We start from the raw sequence: 26075 nt of genomic DNA on the forward strand, positions 1-26075 counted from the left end.
TGGATTATTTTAAGGCCCAAATGGCTAAAGTCTGAGCTGACTGGACAAATAGCAAAACACCTTCTGAAAGTCATTCAGAGCCTCCTAACAGCCGAACCATTAAATTAACATCAACCCCAAAGACGAGGGAAGGAAGAAGGTCTTCAAAGTTTAACCACCACCTGCCAGGGAAGGCAGATATGGCCCCAGTTCTGAAGTTGTTGAAAAAGCGAAGGAGAAGGAATCCCAAGGGAACATTTGGGGGAGCCCTGAGACATAAGACAACAGTGAGAATTTTTTAATGCATTTCCTGGTCCACATTCACACGTGGAACACTGGAAAGGGAAGGAACTAAAACTGAATATGAATCCAACTCCCTTCTGGCCAGGTGAAAAAGCTCCTGGCAAGAGAAATGTCTCAGAGCTTGGGAGCTAAAGCGTCCACAGCCTCCCCTTGAGGGAGGCTGTGGACACTTCGCACGACTCCAGACTCTGGCTACCCACCTAGAAGCCTCAGAGAACGTGTTCCTATGAATTCAATGTTGGGAGGGGTGGGGAGCAGCAGTGACCTGTTTACACCCCTCAAGCAGGTCTCTTCTTCCCCATGGACTCCAAGGCACACAAGCCTGTGGTCCATTGCTCCAAGCACCATTCCCTCTGCTAGTGAACCCACTGTGCTACACATACACTAGTGCACACACTTGGCTACAAAGCCTGCCTTACACATCACAGAAACAGGAGTTCTATGGGACTTTGGGAGTCAGCAGACTCGTATTTTGAAGGCTTGGTGCCTCGTTAGTAACTCTTATGGCCTGAAGGAAATACACAAGAAAAAATCGGTGAAGCTTGCTTTATTCAAGCCAGTGAGCTAAGACGCTGTGAGATCCTCCAGGAAGGTGAGCAGCTCTGCTGGGTCACACAGAGCCAGTCTGTGCCCCACTTAGCAAAGTTCTGCTGCCTAGACGCAGAGGGCACAACGTTCTGATGGGAAGTTGAACAGCTGGTTTCATGGTCATCTCTGTGACGTGCACCCAACACGATGAGCTACCATTCAAGCAGCTCTAAAGTGCACTGGGCCGACAGTTCATGACACTTTTCCATCAAATATATGGGGTTTTATGTTTGTTTATTTATTTATTTATTTATTTTTGGCTGCATTGGGTCTTTGTTGCTGCACGCAGGCTTTCTCTAGTTGCAGCGAACAGGGGCTACTCTTCGCTGCACTGCGCGGGCTTCTCACTGTGGTGGCTTCTCTTCTTGCAGAGCACAGGCTCTAGGCATGCAGTCTTCAGTAGTTGCGGGACTTGAGTTCAGTAATCGTGGCTCGTGGGCTCTAGAGCACAGGCTCAGTAGTTGCAGCGCATGGGCTTAGTTGCTCCACGGCATGTGGGATCTTCCCGGACCAGGGCTCGAACCCATGTCCCCTGCATTGGCAGGCGGGTTCTTAACCACTGCGCCACCAGGGAAGTTCTATGTTAATTTTTAAAATGTAGTTAAGACTCCCTCTTGCGAGAGCACCGGAATCACAACTAACTGCTGAACAATCACTGACAAGAAGACACTGCAACTCACCAAAAATGATATCCCACATCCAAAGACAAAGGAGAAGCCACAATAAGATGGTGGGGGGGACACAATCACAATAAAATCAAATCCCATAACCGCTGGGTGGGTGACTCACAAACTGGAGAACACTTATACCACAAAAGTCCACCCACTGGAGTGAAGGTTCTGAGCCCCCTGTCAGGCTTCCCAAACTGGGGGTCTGGCAACACTAGGAGAAATGCCCAGAGAATTAGACTTTGAAGGCTAGTGGAATTTGACTGCAGGACCTCAACAGGACAGGGGGAAACAGAGACTCCACTCTTGGAGGGCATACACAAAGTAGTGTGTGCATCAGGACCCAGGAGGAAGGAGCAGTGACCCCACAGGAGACTGAACCAGCCCTACTTGCTAGTGTTGGAGGGTCTCCTGCAGAGGTTGGGGGTGGCTGTGGCTCACTGCAGGGACAAGGACACTGGCAACAGAAGTTCTGGGAAGTGCTCCTTGGCATGAGCCCTCCCGAAGTCTGCCATTAGCCTCACCAAAGAGCCTGTAGCCTCCAGTGCTGGGTCGCCTCAGGCCAAACAACCAAGAGGGAGGGAACTCAGCCCCACCCATCAGAAGACAAGAGGATTAAAGTTTTACTGAGCTCCACCCACCAGAGCAACACCCAGCTCTACCCACCACCACTCTCTCCCTTCAGGAAACTTGCACAAGCCGCTTAGATAGCCTTATCCCCCAGAGGGCAGACAGCAGAAGCAAGGAGAACTACAATCCTGCACCCTGTGGAAGGAAAACCACATTCACAGAAAGACAGACAAAATGGAAAGGCAGAGCACTATGTACCAGATGAAGGAACAAAATAAAACCCCAGAAAAACAACTAAATTAAGTGCAGATAGGCAACCTTCCAGAAAAAGAATTCAGAATGATGACAGTGAAGATGATCCAGGACCTCAGAAACAGAATGCAGGCAAAGATCAAGATGCAAGAAATACGTAACAAAGACTTAGAAGAATTAAACAACAAACACCTAAAAGAATTAAAGAACAAACAAACAGAGATGAACAATACAATAACTAAATGAAAAATACACTAGAAGGAATCAATAGCAGAATAACTGAGGCAGAAGAACGGATAAGTGACCTGGAAGACAGAATGGCAGAATTCACTGCTGCGAAACAAAATAAACAAACAAGAACGAAAAGAAATGAAGACAGCCTAAGAGACCTCTGGAACAACATTAAATGCACCAACACTCACATTATAGGGGTCCCAGAAGGATAACAGAAAGAGAAAGGACCCAAGAAACTATATGAAGAGATTATAGTTGACAACTTCCCTAACATGGGAAAGGAAACAGCCCCTCAAGTCCAGGAAGCGCAGAGAGTCCCAGGCGGGATAAACTCAAGGAGAAACATGCTGAGACACACAGTAATCAAACTGACAAAAATTAAAGACAAAGAAAAATTATTAAAAGCAACAAGAGAAAAATGACAAATAACATACAGAGGCACTCCCATAAGGTTAACAGCTGATTTCTCAGCAGAAACTCTACAAGCCAAAAGGGAGTGGCATGATATACTTAAAGTGACGAAAGGGAAGAACCTACAACCGAGATTACTCTAGCCGTCAAGGATCTCATTCAGATTTGAGGGAGAAATCAAAAGCTTTAAAGACAAGCAAAAGCTAAGAGAATTCAGAACCACCAAACCAGCTCTACAAGAAATGCTAAAGGAACTTCTCTAAGTGGGAAACATAAGAAAAAAAAAAAAGGACCTAGAAAAACAAACCCAAATCAATTAAGAGGGCTTCCCTGGTGGCGCAGTGGTTGAGAGTCTGCCTGCCAATGCAGGGGACATGGGTCTGTGACCCGGTCCGGGAAGATCCCACATGCCACAGAGTGGCTGGGCCCATGAGCCATGGCCGCTGAGCCTGCGTGTCCGGAGCCTGTGCTCTGCAGCGGGAGAGGCCACAACAGTGAGAGGCCCACGTACCACAAAACAAAACAAAACAAAACAAAACAATTAAGAAAATGGTAATAGAAATATACATCTCGATTATTACCTTAAATGTGAATGGACTGAATGCTCCAACCAAAAGACACAGGCTCACTGAATGGATACAAAAACAAGACCCATATATATGCTGTCTACAAGAGATCCACTTCAGATCTAGGGACACATACAGACTGAAAGTGAGAGGATGGAAAAAGATATTCCATGCAAATGGAAATCAAAAGAAGGCTGAAGTAGCAATATTCATATCAGATAAAATAGACTTTAAAATAAAGAATGTTACAAGAGACAAGGAAGGACACTACATAATGATCAAGCGATCAATCCAAGAAGAAGATATAACAATTAAAAATATATATGCACCCAACATAAGAGCACCTCAATACATAAGGCAAATGCTAACAGCTATAAAAGAGGAAATTGACAGTAACACAATAACAGTGGGGGACTTTAACACCTCACTTACACCAATGGACAGATCATCCAGAGAGAAAATTAATAAGGAAACACAAGCTTTAAATGACACAACAGACCAGATAAATTTAATTGATATTTACAGGACATTCCATCCGAAAACAGCAGATTACACTTTCTTCTCAAGTACACATGGAACATTCTCCAGGACAGATCACATCTTGGGTCTCAAATCAAGCCTCAGTAAATTTAAGAAAATTGAAATCGTATCAAGCAACTTTTCTGACCACAATGCGATGAGATTAGAAATCAATTACAGGGAAAAAATCGTAAAAAACACAAACACATGGAGGCTAAACAATACGTTACTAAATAACCAAGAGATCACTAAAGAAGTCAAAGAGGAAATCAAAAAATACCTAGACAAAAAAAAAAAAAAAATACCTAGAGACAAATGCCAATGAAAACATGATGATCCAAAACCTATGGGATGCAGCAAAAGCAGTTCTAAGTGGGAAGTTTATAGCAATACAATCCTACCTCAAGAAACAAGAAAAATCTCAAATAACAATCTAACCTTATACCTAAAGGAACTAGAGAAGAAGAACAAACAGAACCCAAAGTTAGTAGAAGGAAAGAAATCATAAAGATCAGAGCAGAAATAAATGAAATAAGAAACAAAGAAAACAAGAGCAAAGATCAATAAAACTAAAAGCTGGCTCTTTGAGAAGATAAACAAAATTGATAAACCTTTAGCCAGACTCATCAAGAAAAAGAGGCAGAGAACTCAAATCAATAAAATTAGAAAGGAAAAAGGAGAAGTTACAATGGACACCGCACAAATACAAAGCATCCTAAGAGACTACTACAAGCAACTCTATGCCAATAAAATGGACAACCTGGAAGAAATGGACAGATTCTTAGAAAGGTATAACCTTCCAAGACTGAACCAGGACAAAACAGAAAATATGAACAGACCAATCACAAGTAATGAAACTGAAACTGTGATTAAAAATCTTGCAACAAACAGAAGCCCAGGACCAGGTGGCTTCACAGGTGAATTCTATCAAACATTTAGAGAACAGCTAACACCCATCCTTCTCAAAATCTTCCAAAAAACAGCAGAGGAAGGAACACTTCCAAACTCATTCTAGGAGGCCACCATCACCCTGATACCAAAACCAGACAAAGATACTACAAGAAAAAGAATATTACTGACCACTATCACTGATGAATATAGATGCAAAAATCCTCAACAAAATACTAGCAAACAGAATCCAACAATACAGTAAAAGGATCATACACCATGATCAAGTGGGATTATCCCAGGGATGCAAGGATTCTTCAATATACTCAAATCAATCAATGTGATACACCATATTAACAAACTGAAGAATAAAAACCATATGATCATCTAAATAGATGCAGAAAAGGCTTTTGACAAAATTCAACATCGATTTATGATAAAAACTCTCCAGAAAGTGGTCACAGAGGGAACCTACCTCAACAAAATAAACGCCATATACAACAAACCCACAGCAAACATCATTCTCAATGGTGAAAACTGAAAGCATTTCCTCTAAGATCAGGAACAAGACAAGGATGTCCACTCTCACCACTATTATTCAACATAGTTTTGGAAGTCCTAGCCACGGCAATCAGAGAAGAAAAAGAAATACAAATTGGAAAAGAAGAAGTAAAACTGTCACTGTTTGCAGATGACATGATACTATACATAGAGAATCCTAAAGATGCCACCAGAAAACTACTAGAGCTAATCAATGAATGTGGTAAAGTTGCAGGATACAGAGTTAATGCACAGAAATCTCTTGCATTCCTATACACTAACAACAAAAGATCAGAAAGATAAATTAAGGAAACGATCTCATTCACCACTGCAACAAAAAGAATAAAATACCTAGGAATAAATCTACCTAAGGAGGTAAAAGACCTGTACTCAGAAAACTATAAGACACTAATGAAAGAAATCAAAGATGACACAAACAGATGTAGAGATATACCATGTTCTTGGATTGGAATAATCAATATTGTGAAAATGACTCTACTACCCAAAGCAATCTACAGATTCAATGCAATCCCTATCAAACTACCAATGGCAATTTTTACAGAAGTAGAACAAAAAAATCTTAAATTTTGTAATGGAGATACAAAAGACCCCGAAGAGGCAAAGCAATCTTGAAGGGAAAAAACAGACCTGGAGGAATCAGACTCCCTGACTTCAGACTATACTACAAAGCTACAGTAATCAAGAAAATATGGTACCGGCACAAAAATATACAATGGAGAAAAGACAGTCTCTTCAATAAGTGGTGCTGGGAAAACTGGACAGTTACATGTAAAAGAATGAAATTAGAACCCTCCCTACATCCATACACAAAAGTAAACACAAAATGGATTAAAGACCTAAATGCAAGACTGGACACTATAAAACTCTTAGAGGAAAACATAGGAAGGACACTCTTTGACATAATCACAGTAAGATCTTTTTTGACCCACCTCCTAAAGTAATGGAAATAAAAACAAAAATAAACAAATGGGACCTAATGAAACTTAAAAGCTTTTGCACAGCAAAGGAAACTATACACAAGACGAAAAAACAACCTCAGAATGGGAGAAAATATTTGCAAAAGAATCAATGGACAAAGGATTCATCTCCAAAATATATAAACAGCTCATGCAGCTCAATATGAAAAAAAAAAACAACCCCCAAAAAATGGGCAGAAGACCTAAATAGACATCTCTCCAAAGAAGACATACAGATGACATACAGATGGCCAAGAGGCACATGAAAAGCTACTCAACATCTCTAATTATTAGAGAAATGTAAATCAAAACTACAATGAGCTATCACCTCACACTGGTTAGAATGGGCATCATCAGAAAATCTACAAACAACAAATGCTAGAGAGGGTGTGGAGAAAAGGGAACCCTCTTGCACGGTTGGTGGGAATGTAAATTGATACAGCCACTATGGAGAGCAATATGGAGGTTCCGTAAAAAACTAAAAATAGAACTACTATATGACTGAGCAATCCCACTACTGGGCATATTATACCCAGAGAAAACCATAATTCAAAAAGACACATGCACCCCAATGTTCATTGCAGCACTATTTACAATAGTGGAAGCAACCTAAATGCACATCAACAGATGAATGGATAAAGAAGATGTGGTACACATATACAATGGAATATTACTCAGCCATAAAAAGGAACAAAACTGGGTCATTTGTAGAGACGTGGATGGACCTAGAGCCTGTCATACAGAGTGAAGTAAGTCAGAAAGAGAAAAACAAATATCGTATATTAACGCATATATGTGGAATCTAGAAAAATGGTACAGATGAACTGGTTTTCAAGGCAGAAATAGAGACACAGATGTAGAGAACAAACGTATGGACACCAAGAGGGGAAAGCAGTGGGGGGATGGGTGGGGGTGGGGGTGGTGGGATGAATTGGGAGATTTGGATTGACATATATACACTAATATGTATAAAATAATAAGAACCTGCTGTATAAAAACAAAATTAAATTTAAAAAAATAGTTAAGTCATTTTTATTCCTCACACATACATATATATTATTATAGGAGTAACAGCCATGTCATAGAAGTGTTAAAATTAAGAGAGCACTTTTAAAATAAATTATTTGGCATGGTTGAACAATATAAAAACAATTACTTAGAACTTTTCCAGAAAACAACTCACAGCTCTTTGCTACCTCTAATTCATAAAACATTCCACTGAGTCAGGTCAAAACAGTCTCTTTTAAAGTGTCCCTTGGGACAAACCACTGGTGACTGAGAAATCCCAAGCCATTAGGAAATGCAACAAAACCACCATAAATCGCACCAAGATATTTCCCGTTCAGCCCCACTGATTCCCAAAATCATTACAGAGAAGACCTGAAGGTGTTGCTTCTTCACCTGATAACAGACATTTAAATACTGACTTTGGGCTGAATCTCTTCAGGCCACATTACTAAAGCATGGATAGAGAGCAGTGGAAAGACATTTTTTGGTTGCATTTAGTTCACAGTAAAACAATTATGATTTCTCCTGCTTTCCTCCCTTTCTGATTTCTCAGACATAAGAACTGGAAAAAGAAACAACTCTCCTGAACCCAAGCACTGAAATATGCAGGTAGGAGAGGAGCGGGCCACCCCAGCACGCAGCTGGGTTAAGAACACAGCCATGCAGACTGGCATGAAACCGTCACAAACCGTCATTGTCCTCAAAGTCCTTGTGGTTTAGGAGAGGAAAAAAATTCAAAGAAAACAGCTGTGAACAATTAAAAAGCAGTACATCAACAGGTGCAAAATGTTCTTGTTCAAATGAAATGCACACAAGAGTGCCAAGGAAACTAAGTTCATGCTCCCCGACAGGGAAGAAGGCAGTCCTTTAAACAGCTGTTTACCTCGGGGAAATCAGGGTCACCCAGATATGGAAACACCCCAAATTTGCACTCTTGACACAGGAAGAAAACGGCTCAAGGCCACGTCTGAATGGTACTTGCAGCCCACATCCACCTCCTTTTCACTGCACAGCTGAGGCCCGGGGGACTCAGTAAGCTGCCTGCTAGCTGGCTGTTTATGGCACAGTAAGAATCTGGAATAACTGACTCCAGTCTCTGCTGCCAGGCTAGCAAGGCAAGCGTCCTAACCCAAACAGAAAGGCCGGACACCACACGCTGACTCACTCAGTCTCTGTGCAAATAAGGACACAAAAAGCTTTGCAAGCTTGTCCTTCCCTCCAGAGACTAGAGGTGATGTAAAATGAACGCAGTAACAGATCCCTTCCAGTGGCCCCAAAATTCTATGAGGCACGTGGCCCTCTTTAGCACTTAGCCTTCAAAAATCCTTCCCTGTGTAGACCAAGCCCTGCAGCTGAATGCAAAGCAGACCAACCCCCACCATTGTTAACCAAGTCAGTAAAAAGATCATAGGTAAAAAACAAAAATGAAAAACACAAACAGAACTTTGTGTTATTTTATTACCATCTTTTTCAAGCTCTAGGCTTAAACAGTCAAAAAATGTCTTGTGGGCTTCCCTGGTGGTGCAGTGGTTGGAAGTCCGCCTGCCGATGCAGGGGACACAGGTTCGTGCCCCGGTATGGGAAGATCCCACATGCCACGGAGCGGCTGGGCCCGTGAGCAATGGCCGCTGGGCCTGCGCGTCTGGAGTCTGTGCTTCACAACGGGAGAGGCCACAACAGTGAGAGGCCCGCGTACCGCAGAAAAAAAATGTCTTATAAGACACATATAATGCAACTGAGGCTTAGAGTTTTCCCCAGTGGTTTTATAATTATGATTATTTAAGATATCTCATTCATATAAATGTAATGGGAAAATTATGCAGTGTTATCTTTAACCCTGAACTCATTTTTTAAAATTTATTTATTATTTATTTTGGGCTGCGTTGGGTCTTCATTGCTGCACGCGGGCTTTCTCTAGTTGCGGCGAGCAGGGGCTACTCTTCGTTGTGGTGCACGGGCTTCTCATTGTGGTGGCTTCTCTTGTTGCAGAGCACAGGCTCTAGGCACCTGGGCTTCAGTAGTTGTGGCTCGCAGGCTCTAGAGCCCAGGCTCAGTAGTTGTGGCACACGGGCTTAGTTGCTCCGCAGCATGCGGGATCTTCCCGGACCAGGGCTCGAACCCGTGTCCCCTGCATTGGCAGGCAGGTTCTTAACCACTGCACCACCAGGGAAGCCCCTGAACTAATTTTTTTAAATGATGCTCTCCTATAGCTCCTTTAAGTACACAGCTATTCCTATGGACTTTTATTTTCAGGTTAGCCCAGGCAGCCTGAACGACTAGGAGGATTTTTTCACAGCAACCTGACCATGCAGGACTCCCTCTGGACAGGCCTGTGAGCACTTCCTCCACCACCAGGCTAATCCACCACCTTCCCTACAGAGTGTGACAAGGAAACCAGACACACAGCCAGTTGTCACTGCGCCAACACAGTCAGCTTTTGAAAACCTCCATAAAGGTTATTCTGAAATCTCCCCTGAGAACACTGTAATAACCAACTGAAAACAGCATTCCATTCAGTGGTTTGCATTCCTGAGGATGACACTGAAGTAAAAGTCACCTCCGCTGGCCAATGCAAGGAGTGCCACCTACGACCGGGAAGAATAACGAGAATTGATGGACATCAGAGCTTCTCGCCGCCGCCACCCCGCCTGGTGTTGTCACCAGGACACACAAGGACCCTCCCCCATGAAGGACGGTTCTACAGGTAGAGAGTGTCTCAGGGCCCGGAGGGGACTCCACTGACCCACGCTGACAAGACTGAAGTCAGTCCCCTGAGTATCTCTTTGTCAGTGGGACAGAATTTCATTTGTGTTTGTGTCCCACCCATCACAGATCCTGGCATATAGGAAGCTCCCCATAAACTCTGACTCAACAGTAAAATGGATAGATGAATGAATGGATTTGAAATGTAAAACAGGAAAGGTCATGTGGACCCTCTGCCTTCCCCGAAAATATAGTCATAGCTTTTAATTTGTTCCGATCTTAACAATAGCCCTCCTGGTAGGCACTGCTCTCCCCATTCTGTGGAGTAGGGGACTGAGGCTCAGTGAGTTAAATAATTTGTCTAAGGCCACAGTAATGCTACGGGGTAGAACACAAATGTGAATTTATATCTCTCTAGTTCCAAAACCTGCACCTTTCCAATATACCAAATCGTCTTAATGAAAGTATGACTCTGCAAAGTTTCCCAAGTAAAACAAAAGAATAAGCAAAGTAAATATGTTAATTTCAGAATTAAAAAATATTTCTCATACTGTCCACTGTAAATAATATAAACCAGGGGCTTCCCTGGTGGCGCAGTGGTTGAGAGTCCGCCTGCCGATGCAGGGGACACGGGTTCGTGCCCCGGTCCGGGAAGATCCCACGTGCCGCGGAGCGGCTGGGCCCGTGAGCCATGGCCGCTGAGCCTGCGCGTCCGGAGCCTGTGCTCCGCAACGGGAGAGGCCACAATAGTGAGAGGCCTGCGTACCGCAAAAAAAAAAAAAAAAAAAGGCCCATCTGGAAGCTGTTATTCCAGATGGAACAGCAACTGAAGCCTGGAAACCTCAGGCCCAGTGAGGAAGAACTCAGGTCTGGGCGAATGAAGAGGAAGAATCTAGGGGATGAGAAAGGAGCATGGCTAAGGCTGCCTCCGCCCACCCTCCCTGAGGGAGAATTTACTGATCGGTCCACACCAGTGCCCATGGCCTCTCTGATCAAATCAGACTGTAAAATCTCTGAGGGTAAGAACTGTGTCTTCTACCTATATATTTTTTCTGACCAGATCTATCACCACACTGTACATATCACAAAGGTTCAAAAACAGTTGGATTAGAATTAGCAAATGACTAAATGAATGGTGAACTCTGTAAGCAAATCGAATAAAGTAAAAGCAAGAAAGAACTGAAGTGCTCACTGGCAACTGAAAGGGTTATGCTTTCTTTTGGTTATTAGAGCAAACACAGTCCTGCTCTTCCCTCTGCCCTGACCGCAAGCCCAAGTGGGCCTACCCTCAGCTCCTCTCTCCATTCTGATAGTAAAGAAGTGGGTAATGTCAGTCTGAAGACCACAAACACTATCATCTTGGCCATTTATCTAGCTCTGTGACGTGTCCTGATGCATCATTCAGTGACCTGTCATCATTCTATCAATGGTTTAAAGTTCAGTGATGGGCTTCTCTGGAGAATATACATCCTGTAGAGTGAAGGCCATGACAAAGGGCAATAATCCACCCAAATTCACTCCTGGGTGTCCTCATAAATCTCAAATAGAAGCTATTTTTTTAAACTCCATGTTTGGCAGTTGGTTGGAGGTAAATCACATGGGAATTGTACATTCCACCAGCAGACCCAATGACAACTTTGTGAGCACTGACGGAGTAGTTCGCAGGCACGGACACTCTTGAATGAACGATGGCCTCCACGGGTCAGCCTTTCCTTTCAACAGTGTCTGTGAGGCAGGAAATCATGAAACTGAGCAGGATGTTCAGCCTTCATCCCACAGCCAGGCTTCTGGAAGTGCTCTGGCAAAGCTCTCTGGCACCCTCCTAAGCTCCAAACCCAAAAAGCCTCATCAGGTCCCCGTCGCCTGTGCCTCTCAGAAGCACCTCATGCGCTGACAGCACCTGCCCGGCCCTCCACAGTCACCAGGACTCCACGTCGCCTCCCTCTGCTCATCCGCGTCTCTGACACCCTCACCAGCATCTTTCCTCCACCGAGCCCCTAAAATTTGCTGCTGTCTGGAGTGCTGTCCTCAGCAAAATCGTCCTTGCTGAATTTTACTGACTTTACCTAAATTTGCTCACCAGTGGAGAAATGCTACCTGGACAGCAGGAAGAAGGGAGTGAGAGAAGGAGGAAGCAGGAGAGGATGGACCAGAGGCTTGCTCAACTACACCCGTGTAACTGCACCACACGGCTGACATTCAACCGTGTACAAATTTAGTTCTGGCTGTCCTGTGGTAGGAATTCAAAGCCTAACACTGAGAAACAACCTTCTGTTGCTTTGTCATTGTATTTGGTTAAATGATATACAGTTAAAAGGGCCGCCTGCTAACAGACAAGCACAGCAAGAGAACCTCACTACAGGTGACACAACAGTGCCCAGGACAGGCTGACAGGAGCCCCAGCAAGGACAAGCTGAGTCCTCAACAGATCATTCTTCAAAAAGGCAGGCACGGGACCACCCAGTGTTTTTCAAGTCTTAAATACAATCATCCCAAAGTCCATCTCTCCCATCTCTCCCACATCCCTCCCTGTGTCCCTGAGACCCAACTCTCATCCAACATTCCAAGTCGCAGAAAATGCTTACTCCACAGAGACAGATCCTACATAAGATCTTATTTTAAGTGGTCAAGATCTAAACAGTTTTCCGACTGATGTTAATTTGTTTTTTAAGGTCCTTAACATCTTTAATACATAGTATTAAGAGTGCTGAGAGCCTGCTGGAGGTGGGGTGCTATGTCCTATGAGACTCATCCCCACAAAGCAACTCCCAAGTCCTCAGTTAACTCACAGAGAGAAAAGTAAAATTATAAGTAATAAACATAACAGGCTGGCACATCTAATAATTACTTGCAAGAGAAACTGGAACCAGACTGCACAGAGAACAACCTACCTGGAATTAGATTTTCATTGGCAAATCATCCTCATCCAACTTATCAATTCCCAAAGCCACTTGTTAGGTATTTGTTACCAGCATTCTGAGGCCTCAAGAGCCACATTCAGAGCCTACTCCCCAGCAGAGCTGAAGGTCTCTCCAGTGACACTGCACTGTCCACGCCAGGGGGCACATGGAGGGCAGGGCGAGTCACTCACAGGCCTCCTGGCCACGTACACCAACAAGTCTAATCCACCAGACTGAGAGCGTTTCTACTCTGGGTGGCAACTACAATCTCTTTCCAGTTATGGGGAATGGAAAAATGCAGCAAAGATATCTTATTATATTAGATAAAGTCTAGCAGAGAGGACAAAAGCAAAGTATACAGGAAACAAAAAGCAAATATAACTTGAATAACCTGTGTTATTTTGGGGAAACCAACAAAATATCTAAAACCAGCTAATCCTAAACAACAGGGTGGTTCTGCAGCCATATTGCAAATTCCTTCCTAACGATAACTCAAAATCCAGAAGCCACAAAAGATTGATAATATAACCACATAAACATCAAAAACTTCAGCCTGGTAAAAATCAAAGTTAAAAGACAAATGACAAAAACTTGGAAACAGTATTTGCAAATTTCATCACAAAATCTACTTCTCTAACATATAAAACGCTCCTAGAAATCCGAGAGAGAAAAAAAAGTACAACAACCCACAAATACAAACGGCTCTAAAACTCATATGAAAGATGCACACTCACTCATAAAAACAGAAATGTAAGTTAAAAGTACATTTAGATCACATTTTCCACCTATCGGGTTGGTAAACTCCAAAACCGTGGTAACATGCTCTATTCCTGAGGATGTGGTAAAACAGGCACCCTCATCCACTGCTGACTGATGGGGTGTGCTAGTGTCACCTCAGGGAGCTTGACTGGCAATGTCAACCAAAACCACAAATGCACCTGCTCTTCGACTTGACAATTCCAGTTCTGGTAACTTATCCTAAAGGTACACTTGCACATAATTAAGTACAATGAAATTAAGCAAAATAAAATATTTACTGTATTTTGTTTGTATAAGCAATTTGGAAATAAGTCAAACGTTCATCAATAAAGAACTGGTTCAATAAATTATGGTGCATCTATTAAATGGGACACCAGACAGCTGTAAATAGGGGGAAAGGGAGGGGAGGGGAAAGGAGGAGAGAGGAGAGGAAGGAAGCTTTCTATGTGCTGATGTGAAGGGTCTCCAAACCATGTTAAGTATAAAAAGCGGTGCAGGAAAATGGGTGTGACACGTTCTAGATAAACAGAGGTGGTGATGGTCAACACACTTTCAAGTCTGTCATGAATGATTAAAATGATTCTAGAAAGATACGTAAGAAACTAATGACAGTGATTGTGGGACAAGACAGGCACAGAGTGGACAGAGTAGACCTTTGAATCAATACTTTTTTTTTTTAAGTCTTTAATGAATTTGTTACAATATTGCTCCTGGCTTTTTTTTTTTTTTATGTTTTGGTTTTTTGGCCGTGAGGCATGTGGGATCTTAGCTCCCTGACCAGGGATCGAACCCGTACCCCCCGCATTGGAAGGCGAAGTCTTAACCACTGGACCACCAGGGAAGTCCCAAATCAATACCTTTTGACAACTGATTTTATTTTTGAACCATGAGATGATATTGCCTAATTGAAAATAAAATAATAATAATAGTTTTTTACACATGACATGATAGCTGTCTTTCAACCCAGACTCCACATCAGCAAGCTGCGGCTCAAACGACTGAGTCCACCTTCCTCAGACGACCCTCTGTCTCCCACATTGTTTACAGCCCCCCATCCGCAGGGGACCCTTAACATCCTTTCACAGTACTTGGTTTGCCAGTCCTCTATCCTCAAGTCTGTTTCTATGACAAGGATTTTCAGAAAACATAAATTATTCTTGAATATCATAATTTGAAACTAAAACAGAAGGAATCCCTTTTCCTAAGCCTGCACCAGGTAAACCTGAAAGAGCTGAACCCTCTTGGGTTAATCGTGAGAGCAGCTGGCTGATCTCCTTACACTGAGTGAGTCTGAGAGACACCCATCCTACCCAGAACTTTTCCAGGAGCTCTAACCCACAGCCTGCACCGTGCTGACCTTCAGGGACATGTAAGGTCCAATGCCTTGAACAATGTCAACCAAGACTGGGGCTGAGCACAGAAACCTGGAAGCCGTCCACACCCCTAGTGGGAGAGCCTCTGCACTGGGGTCCACGACGACCACCAGGACGCAGGTGCCTACATCTTCCCCCACACCACAGAACTGCACTCAAACCTTTCCAACTATTCACCTTTGCTTAAAAACCCAGAAACTACTCTCCCTGCTGGCAAACTGCACTGTCTAACAACACTTCAGGCCATAGTTTTTGCCTATGGCCTCTGTACAATCTAAGCTAGCTCCTTCTTATCATCGTATCCTACAGAACAACTAGGACCATTTTAATTCTTTTACTATTAGAACCTAGCGCCCATACATCTAAACCGTTTTATCAAGAGCTGCACAGAACAATACATATGCATCCCTTTCACAAGAGAGTTTTGTTTGTTTGTTTTTTAACTTACTCCCTCTTTTGTAGAGTCGGGGAGAGTAACGGCAGGAGGGTCAGTTTAGAAAGATTTAGCTCATGCATAAAATAGCTTTTGATGAATGAAAAAAGGAATTAAGTCCTCAGAGGGCAAAGTTACTTTATTTCCCTCTCAGTGGAAAGGAGAAGACAAATGGGAACCCCCAAGACAGCTGGGCCTAAGGCATGCTCGCTCTGTGCTCTACTCCCGCCCGCCTGTCCTGTTGGCAAATCTGGGGTCAACAGAGCAGGCAGAGTAAGACAGCACACACCCTGGAGAAATCCAGAGAACCCCTTTATTCATTAAATACTACCCCAACAAATCTTCTAAAAAGAAGGAACCAAAAGCTTTCCTTTGGGACCATGGCTGAGTTCTCTTATAGTCAGATCCCAGCACTCCAAAATAGAAACGGTCACTTCATATTTTCCTCTTTTCCCTCTGCAGCTGGAGGGCTAGCATGAAGTCCGGAGGGAGAGGCCACAGGGGCCCCGCAGGAGCCTCTTGCCCGCCTGCCCCTTTCCAAGGAACCACTGCAAACATTTTCCTTTCACTCCAGAGAACAAAATCCCAAAAGGCACTCATCTGCATTTGGCCTCCACGAACATCAGTAAATATATAAACTACAAATGTGAAACATCTCCCAGGAATAACAGTGCAGCAAATAAAACAATGTAAGCCTCTTTACCCTACCCCCAAATTACCTGTTCTCCTCCTCAAGAATCACTCTCCTCAGGTAGCATCAAACCATCCTGAAGCAGTTGCTTCTAACAGTTTTCTTGGAAAGTCAATACCACCCAAGCAAGCTGTTACTCCCCTCCGCAGAGCTGCTGGAAACGAGTCCCCAAGCTGCCAACACCAGGTTTGGCAAACTTCGGCTCCAGAAAACCATTAATCTCGTTATGGCATTTGGAGGTCTCAACAAAATCACATTTCCAAATGAAATAAACCCAGTCTCCCAAACTGGGCTGCATTGGAACAAGGAAACAAACAGCAGGGAGACAGCAATGAATTACAAATGGCATGCTAATTACCAGTCTACTTCCAGAAATAGCTGAAGACTGCAGGATTTTTGCTGTTGTTGTTGTTAAAATAACTACAGCCTTTATTCTAGGGCTGGGCAAAAGCATCTGATTTATTCAAATGCTTCAGCTTCTAAACATAATCACATTTATATGTACTTATCTGGGAGGGGGAGTAGGTGGAGACAAACCTTGGGGGCTGGGGCATGGGTCCCCAGAGACAGCAGTGGGGGCCAGGGGAGAGCGGACCAGCCGTGATTAGGCACGTCTACCGGCATCACCAAACCCACCAACAGTGTGGCTGACAGAGAGGGACCCTCCTGCTTGCTCTCTCAGTGGAGCCCATCTCAGACCATATGGAGAAAGGAGGGGGGCAAAGGTAACCATATCTCGACAAAGTGTCTCAGCACTTTCAGCACTTACTCCGAGTGGTAGGTGGATGAGCAGCAATGGTGCCTAGCGAGTTTTACAGAATTTAGATTAGAGTCCTGCTTTCAAGAAACAATCTGCTAAAGAGAAAAACAGGAGAAAGTGCAAGAGCACAACAGAAACATGGTCATTTCATGCCACTGCCCTCGGTTCCCTAAGGACAAGATGCACACCTCTCCCTGTGTGAGTGCAACTCAAGGGATGAACACCTCACCCCAGATTCCTATTTGTGCTATGGATGCAGAGCCTACAGGTTTAACTGCAGAATTTGGAGTCTGAGCCCTGTTTAGAGACCAACCCACCGCGCCCCACCCCTGCCCCAAACCTACTGCCACCTCCTTATGCCTCTAAATATGTCCCATCCTCCCACCCCGGCTCTCAAATTTCAGAATGTTCCAGCAGGAAGTCTCCTTCAAGCTCATCTCTTCCAGCAAAAGTTCCCCCAGGTTTAACAAAGCCATAGGAAGAGTGTTCTTGGGTCAAAAATGTTTAGGAGAGGGACTTCCCTGGCGGTTCAGTGGTTAAGACTCTGCACTTCCAATGCAGGGGGCGCAGGTTCCATCCCTGGTTGGGGAACTAAGATCCCACATGCCACGCAGTGCAGCAAAAAAAAAAAAAAAAAAAAGAGAGAGAGAGAGAGAAATTTAGGAGATTCTGGGTTAAACAACACTACAGCTTTCTTTTCCGTCAAACTTCTCCGAGCCTCTAATATGCTAAAGGTACGTTAAGAATCTCCAGGAAGGAGATCTAACAGGCAACTTTTATAAACTTGATGGACTAGAAATCTTTTCTCTTTGCCACCTCCTGAGACCAGTACTCCTCTGAGTGCCACACGCTCTCCAGCCACCTTCACTGCCGAGCAAACATCTGCTGAGCACCCATTCCAGCCAGGCACACAGTGGCTGCTGAGGACACAAAAATGGAGAAGACAAACGGGCCTCCAGGCACTCACGGCTGAGGATTCTGAGACTCTGAGGGGTGAGCGGCTCAAAGCCATGCAGATAATTACTGGCTGGTCTCAGAGCTCAAACTAGTGGCCAGCTCCCAGTCCACCACACTTTGTTCCTTGCCACATCCATCTCTGATTAGAAGAGGTGTTCAGCCGTGGAAATGTGTTGATCAGATGGAGTTCTCACTCAGCCTCTCTAGGCTTCAGGTTTTCTTCTTTGTACAATGCAAAAGATGGAATCGGTGACCTTCACAGTTACTTCAAGTTCTGAAACTTTAATTTTATAATGTCTGCCTTTGTCAGTGTGTGCAGTGCTCAATCTTCCACACAAACACAAATTAAACTCTTTTTGTACAATCATTAAAAGCACACACACCAAAATATACATTAGAGTTCACTTTTACTGGGAAAGTCTTAGAGCCTCATAAGAATATGTATATTAAACAACAGTGGCTATGCCCTTTGTTCCAAATATTCAAGAACAGGTATCACCCGAAACAACAGTATAAAGATTCTCTACCCACTTAGAAGCCAGCAGACCCCCACCCCTCCACAGTGTACTAAGTATACAGTGCTGACCACTTCAAGGTGTCAGCTGATCCTTTAAAATTCATTCTACTTCTACAGGTCTAAGCTCACATACAAGCCATCTGGAGCTATGTTTCATGTTGAGTGAAATCCCAGCTACAGGCTGCCCTGTGCCCACACTTGGACTCCAGAGGCAGGAGCCGCTGGTTTTTCCTGGGTAGGGCTCGGGCACCTCCGGGGGGATGAGTCTACAGAAGGGTCAACTTCTAGGTTTCCCCAGTCACCAGGTTCATCACAGCTCCCCAGGATGTTGGGCACATTACGCAAGGTCACAGGTGCTGAGGGAAGGTCCCCTGTATGAGGGAAAATTCCAAGCGAGAGAGTAAATGTCTCGAGCTTCTACAAAGTCCAGATGCCAACAGGGGCTTCACTACTGCTGATGCTTCTGTCGAAGCCACTTCCCTTAGAAAAGCGTTGGTGTTTAACTCCTCAGTTGCAAACAAAGATTGCACAGCTCATTTCTTTAAGGGAAGGAAGGTTTACCTACAAATCAAATGCTTGATTTTCACTGTGCTTGATTACTATATTTTTATGCATGTCCCAAATCTGACCAGCCAGTTACCAAAATGCTCTTTGCTCCTAAGCATTTTCTAATAACTAATGAACAAATCTGACAGAATTCACTTTTATATCCCTTGAGAGTACTGACAATCTCACAGCTATTCCATGTAAGACCAAACTAAAAAGATACACATTTTTGACTACTCTAAACAATGGGCTGGCACGCAGACAAGTAGGTAGGCTGTTCTAACGTCAATTACAATGTAAAAAAGAGTGTAACCAGAATTTTCCTAGCAACCATTAAAAATACCATTTTCAGGGTTTCCCTGGTGGCGCAGTGGCTGAGAGTCTGCCTGCCGATGCAGGGGACACGGGTTCGTGCCCCGATCCGGGAGGATCCCACATGCCGCAGAGCGGCTGGGCCCGTGAGCCATGGCCGCTGAGCCTGCGCGTCCGGAGCCCGTGCTCCGCAACGGGAGAGGCCACAGCAGTGAGAGGCCCGCGAACCCAAAAAAAAAAAAAAAAAAAAAAAATACCATTTTCAGCTGGCCTTACAACATCCTCCATCCATATCCTCCAGTGTAGGATGGGGTCTACAAGGGCAGAGGCTGCAATGAAGCCTCTCACGTCAAGGCTTACTCCACCACTTACTAAGGGTCTGACCTTAGGCAAGTCACTTAAGGTCTCTGACTTCCACTTCCTTACTTGTAAATGAAGTTTCTGAATACATATGATAGCTGTGGTCTCTTTCCCTCTAAAGAAAAAGACATAACTTCCTTTCCAGTTAATAATAATACCACAGACCTCATCCTTCTGATGAGAAAAATCTCTTGCTATGTATTTAGATTGAGTTATTAAGACTTTTTAAGAGACCATTTGTCATAATTATCTCCTATTTAAGCCATTTCTGGTCCAATCCTTCTGATGTGCTCCCAGCCTAGAGCCTCAAAGTGACAGTCACCTTGACCATCATCAGCCCTTTCAGCATGGGCAGAAACTAGTGTTTAACATGTATATTCCTCAGCTTACTTCATAGAATTAAATAGCCAGAGGTTAAAAGTAGAGCCACTAGGACAAATCTGTCATTCCAACCTCAGAAATCATTTAGTGTAAACTGAGAAAGAGCTAGCACTGAACTTGTTCTAAAGGACTCCTCCAGCCCCCAGCCTGTGAGCCTGACTCCTCCAAGATCCCTAAGAAGGATGGGACAAGCTTCCAACAGTGCACGTGGAAGCAAGCTTCCAACAATTTACATGTGATTTTCTGGGACTGAAAGCAAGGTAAAATGCAATTTTTAAAAATGCTTAAAAGGAAATTTTAAAAGTAGCTTCAAAGGTGATCAGGAGAGATGACAATGACTAACGAGGTAATACTGACACCTGAAAATTCACATGCAATGTGAAAAAAATGAAGAAGGAAGGTGACATCCATCTAAGACTTCTTACTTAGTTAGGCAGTCACTTTTTAAAAGAAAAAGTATCCTAAAGTTATGATTTAATCCAAAAGTGAACCATAAGATAACTGTACTCCTATATTTCTTCTTCTGTGATACAATGAAGGACTGGTGTGAAACAATATTCCAGTCCAGCCAAGCCAGCTCATTTGTACAGGATTTGCATGTATTTGCATAACTTCTGCATGAGTAGGTATTCTCGTCATGCATCTAAATTTTTTAAAGTATTTTTTAAGATATTTATTTATTTAGGCTGCACTGGGTCTTCGTTGCAGCATGCGGACTCTTAGTTGCAGCATGCATGTGAGATCTAGTTCCCCGACCAGGGATCGAACCCGGGTTCCCTGCATTGGGAGCACGGATTCTTACCCCCGGACCACCATGGAAGTCCCCATGCATCTAAATTTAATTAAATAATTTCCATATCTGTAAAATGCCACAAACTACTGCCGACTTAGAGAAAATGCACACACACATACACCAACACATAGGATCAGCTACAGTTTGTAGTCTACATGGCAACAGCTTCCCAGCAGCAACCTAGAAATAACGTCTTCTCTCCACCAAATTACTCTGTCCACAAAAAGACCAGGTTTCCAGAACTGGAAAACTGATTACTTCTACAGAGACCATAGAAAAGATGTAAAATTGAATTACAAGAAATGCCAACCCATGCCAACTTGTCAAAAAATACGTAACTTTGCCAAGACCTAAACCAGTGATTTCAGGTTCACATTTTCATTATGTGTCTACCTTAAAAGAAGTCAGCAATGAAGGTTCACAGTATTCCTTTGATGGGGTGCCCAAGCCCCAGAACCAAAGCACATATGGCATCTGCCTCAGGAGCCACCTCACCAATGCCCAGGAACCAAAGCATCTGCCTCAGGAGCCACCCCACCAATGCCCAGAATTGACCTCCTAGAGTCCACACTGCCTCCACTGTCATCCCATTCCCAAGTGGCCCCTGAATTGGAAAGATCCCAGATCTCTCTCCAGTGGTCTTTGTACCCCGGAATGATCAGGGAACAAGCAAAGGGGTAGCAAAGAAAAAATCTTAGATCAAGACTGTTGATCCTAAGTCAAATGTCTAAGGACATTTCTAGATGCTAAAAATGTTTTATAACTCAAGTTTCCATCATCTATACTCATCTCAAGCCATATGATCACCTGAAGTGGCTGGCGAAAACAACAGGAATAGAGTATGGGTCACAGAATCACAAATACACACAGAACACACCCAGGAATAATGTCAGCAGCCTACTCACGGATCACCTATGTTCGCACCCAACACTGTTGTTACTGTTTGCCATCTGCTTTTGAAACACCTAAGACAATGAGCCAAGGAAAACATCAGGCCTTCAGAAATGCTGCATTATTCTCTCTATCCACTCTACCATCCAGCCAAACAGCAGCCAAATAGCTCCCTGAGGCCAGGAAACTTCTGAACCCCACCGCACTTCCTTATCACCTGCTGAGCCCTTGATGGCACACAACTAGTGCATGAGGACTGACTAAACTAAAACACCCAACGCTGAGCATTTCTTTTTGGTACCCTAGAAGGGAAAGTTTTATTTTACTGGATATTTTCCAAAATTTCATCTGATTGGCTCAAAAGTACCATAATCAGCTAGACCAACAGATCTTGGGGCAATATTTCCCTGGTAAACAGGAAATGCCCTATGCTGTGGCCTCTACTTGGCGACACCCTGTCCACCTCAAGCATAAAAAGCACGATTTTCAAAAACAGAATTGTAAGAGAAATGGAAGAGAAAATTACACTGGCCATGAGATGACACATTTCTATTCCTCAGAAACACTGCTTTGTCCAAATTCAGTAATTCTTAAAGATAAACCACATTTACATTGAATGTGATGCTCACTGTTCCCAAGAATCCTAAGATCTTAGTGGCTAAGGTTTGGAACAGAGCAGCTGCGATTCAGACCAGGCCAGTCTACAGGGTCTTCTGTGGGAGAAAGAAGGGCTGAGCCTGAGGTGAGGCAAAAGATGCCCGAGGGCCCCAGAGACCTGAGCCAGGTCCCTGCAGCTCCATTCGAGGGCGCTGTGGCCGCGAGCAAATCGCTGCACCTGCCGGAGCCACAGCCTCTCTAACCACTTCATTCCATTTGTAAAAGGCCTTTGCCAGGACTAATACTGTATGGTTTCAATCAAGTACGCAGTAATTATTTGCTGAGTGAATGCATGAGTGAACATATAAAAAGAATGAAAAAACTAACAGCCGATTTTGCCTTCAGATGCCTTTCCTGGTGGCAGAGGTGCTCTGCTGCCGATTATACTGTTCATCATTCTGTTTGCTGGAGCACAAGAGGCTGAGCCTGAGTTGCGAGGTGTGAGGACTTCTGTGAACACAGACTGGCTGGGGTAGGAGGAGGAGCAGGGTGTTCACGCACCTGCTCACACATACTCCCTGGAGGGGCCCAAACTCCATCCAGGCTTGATACACGGTCCCTTTCAGTTTTGTTTAGGTTCTTATTGCCTGGAAACTGAGAAAATACTTCAGAATTTAGTTAGCCTCAGGAAATTAAAATCCCTGTGTGTCACAACAGGTCCAGATGTGGCCCCTGCGTGGGCTGACTTTCTCAGGGGGCCGCAGTGCAGAGCGAGGCCTCCGATTTGCCCACTGATGCTGGCAGTGACAGTCCTTATGCCAGTGACTGTACCCTCTTATATTCTTACAGGTCTACCTTAGAGGCAAAGGTTTGGTATAAATCAGCTACGGTTTAAATTTAGGAATAAGAGACTTTTTCATTTGTGTGGTATACTGTAACTTCTTAGAATATACACAGCATTTGACTTTTACTTAGTTTTATATCTCACTAAGTGCTTTGCTGCTGCCCACGAATAAGCAGTAGGTCACACATCTGATGGTAGACAACAGAACTCTTTCAAGATACTGTGATTTTTGCTTCTTATCAAAAAAGAAAATACACACACAGTCATACAGAAATAAGGCATAAAAAGATGCCTAAAACAAACCCTTTTCTTTTTTTTTTAAGAATACTTGCCTGGAGAATAAATAAAGAAAATGATAAAACTGTAGAAAGCAAATAAATAGAATCTTTATTAGTTATCAATTCTAGCCAAGCAAAGTTTGGATAGTATTCTAATGACTTCAGGATTATTTTATCCAAAATAAGTTAGATATGCAAAGAAGTAGATGTTGAGATAGTAGGAGAAGACTTAGAATATAAACATAATCAGATTAATGAAGAAGCTGCTGAAAATTCTCCAGAGAAACAGGACCAAAAGGACGGACACACACACACACACACACACAAAGAGAGAGGAGAGAGAGAGATTTATCATGAGGAGCTGGCTCACACAATTATGGTGCCTGAGAAGTCCCTCGATCTGCCGTCTGCAAGCTGCAGATCCAGGGAAGCCAGTGGTGTCAAAGGCCTGAGAACAGGCGAGCCGACGGTGTAAACCCCAGTCCGAGGGCAGGATGTCACACCTGAAGCAGGCAGGCAGGAAGCAAGAGGGCCAAATTCCCCTTTTCTCCGCCTTCTGTTCTATGCAGGCCTTCAACGGACTGGACGATGTCCACCCACACTGGGGAGGCCATCTACTGAGTCTGACTCATCTGGAAACACTCTCACAGACACACCCAGAAATGTTTAATCTGCCCACCTGCAGACTACAATGGGTGCTTTAAGACCCACTTCACACGTCACCACCTCCGTGAGTGTATCCACAAACCTTCCCAGTAGGGTGCACACGGCCCTCTCTGCCCTGGGCCCCTTCGGCACCACGTGTTGAGCGCAAGTCACTGTGGACTGTGACCAGGGACATGTGGGTCTCCTCCATCAGATCACGAGTCCCTCTGTGAGGCAGGGCCTGTTTCCCAGTCATCTTTGTGCTCAAGCCCCCCAGAGGGCCAGCACACAGCTGGAGCTCTGATGTGGGTTAAAGATAAACTTTATCACCAACAGCTGGTGGTGACCCTGCTCATTGTCCCACTGCTCCTCTTCCAATAACAGCTTCTCTGTCTTCCCACACTTTTGAAAGCCAAGGTTTGCCCAGATTGAGACGAACTTCCCTATCCTCTCACCTGTTAGCTTTCTTTCTTGATTTGACCAGGCAATTCATGCTCTAAAGACAATGGAGGCACAGGAGGGAGGGTGAGGCTCCCACCATGCACACAGACGGCGCTAACACTGTAGAAAACCTTCCCACTGCACAGGATTCTAGAAGTCATTCCAGTAAAAGTCTTGTGGAATTCTTATCACAAATAATGTACTGTTATCCATAAAAGGTCACAATTTAAAATTTTTCCAATTCTCAGGAAAAACAAGAGTCTGACCAGAAATTCTCCCGTTTTTCCTTTTTTTTCACATTTCCTGTCTGTCTCCCCATCAGCACCCCTGACAACACAAGAGCAACATGCAGGCCGAGTGCGTTGTTCCTGGAAGTTGGCCCTACCTGGAGTCTTGTGTAGGGAATAATGCTTCACTCAGAACATGTACAAGAGGCCTGCTGGCCCGAATAATATTTATTACCTCTATAGGAAAGGATAGTTCTCAATTCTATTCTTCCACTTCCCTTTAATTAGTTCACATTTTCAAATCTTGTAATTTTAAGATCACCTCCATACTTCAGCATATCTTTCTTTTGGATTCCTAATGGTGTCTAATCGAGAGTGTGCTTTTAAAAATAAGTTTGGGGAGTATTTTTTTAAAATGAGGATACCCAAAGAACTGAAAGCAAGGACTTGAAGAGATATTTGGACACCCATGTTTAGCACAACAGCCAAAAGGTGGAAGCTACCCAAGTGTCCACTGACGGACAAATGGATAAACGAAATGTGGTCTATATAGACCATGGAATATTATTCAGTCTTAAAAAGGAAGGAAATTCTGACACTTGCAATAACATGGATGAGCCTTGAGGACACTATGCTAAGTAAAGTGAGCCAGTCACAAAAGGACAAATACTCTATGATCCCACTTGTATCAGGTCTTGAGCAGTCAAGTTCCTGGAGACAGAAAGTAGAAGTGGTTGCCAGGGGCTGGGAGTGGGGGGAATGGGCATTAGTGTTTAATGGGAATAGAGTTCAAGTTTTTCAAGATGAAAATAGTTCTGGGGATGGATGGAGGTGATGATTGCACAACAATGTGAATGTACTTAATGCCACTAAACTGTACACTTTAAAATGGTTAAAACATACTGTTTTCCACAGCAACACTATCTTTCATAACCACCAACAGGGTTCCAAATTCTCTGTTATATATTTTCCACCACACTTTTTGAAAAAGGGGAGCAGCAGGATGTTTGAGAACCAATTAAAGATCAAATAATAGACAACTGATTTAAATACCACAATACTAAGTGGTAAAAAGTTCTTTTAATGATGACTCAAAAGCATCCTTATATCTCGCAAAGTACTAAAAAATACTTCACAAACCCACCTGAACCTGTAAAACAAATT

The 26075-nt window shown here is 43.7% G+C and overlaps 1 protein-coding gene across 1 annotated transcript in view; it reads right to left on the bottom strand.

Annotated features, from left to right (window-relative positions):
• Positions 1–24085, bottom strand: part of LDLRAD4 (low density lipoprotein receptor class A domain containing 4) — a 251550-nt gene extending 227465 nt beyond the window's left edge. Inside the window, 1 exon segment of the mRNA XM_082668133.1 lies at positions 23969–24085. The gene's annotated coding sequence lies outside the window, so the exon portion shown is untranslated.
• Positions 24086–26075: the final 1990 nt, after the last annotated feature.

The sequence above is a fragment of the Grampus griseus genome (assembly GCF_964374135.1).
Source record: "Grampus griseus genome assembly, chromosome: 12".
NCBI lineage: Eukaryota > Metazoa > Chordata > Mammalia > Artiodactyla > Delphinidae > Grampus > Grampus griseus.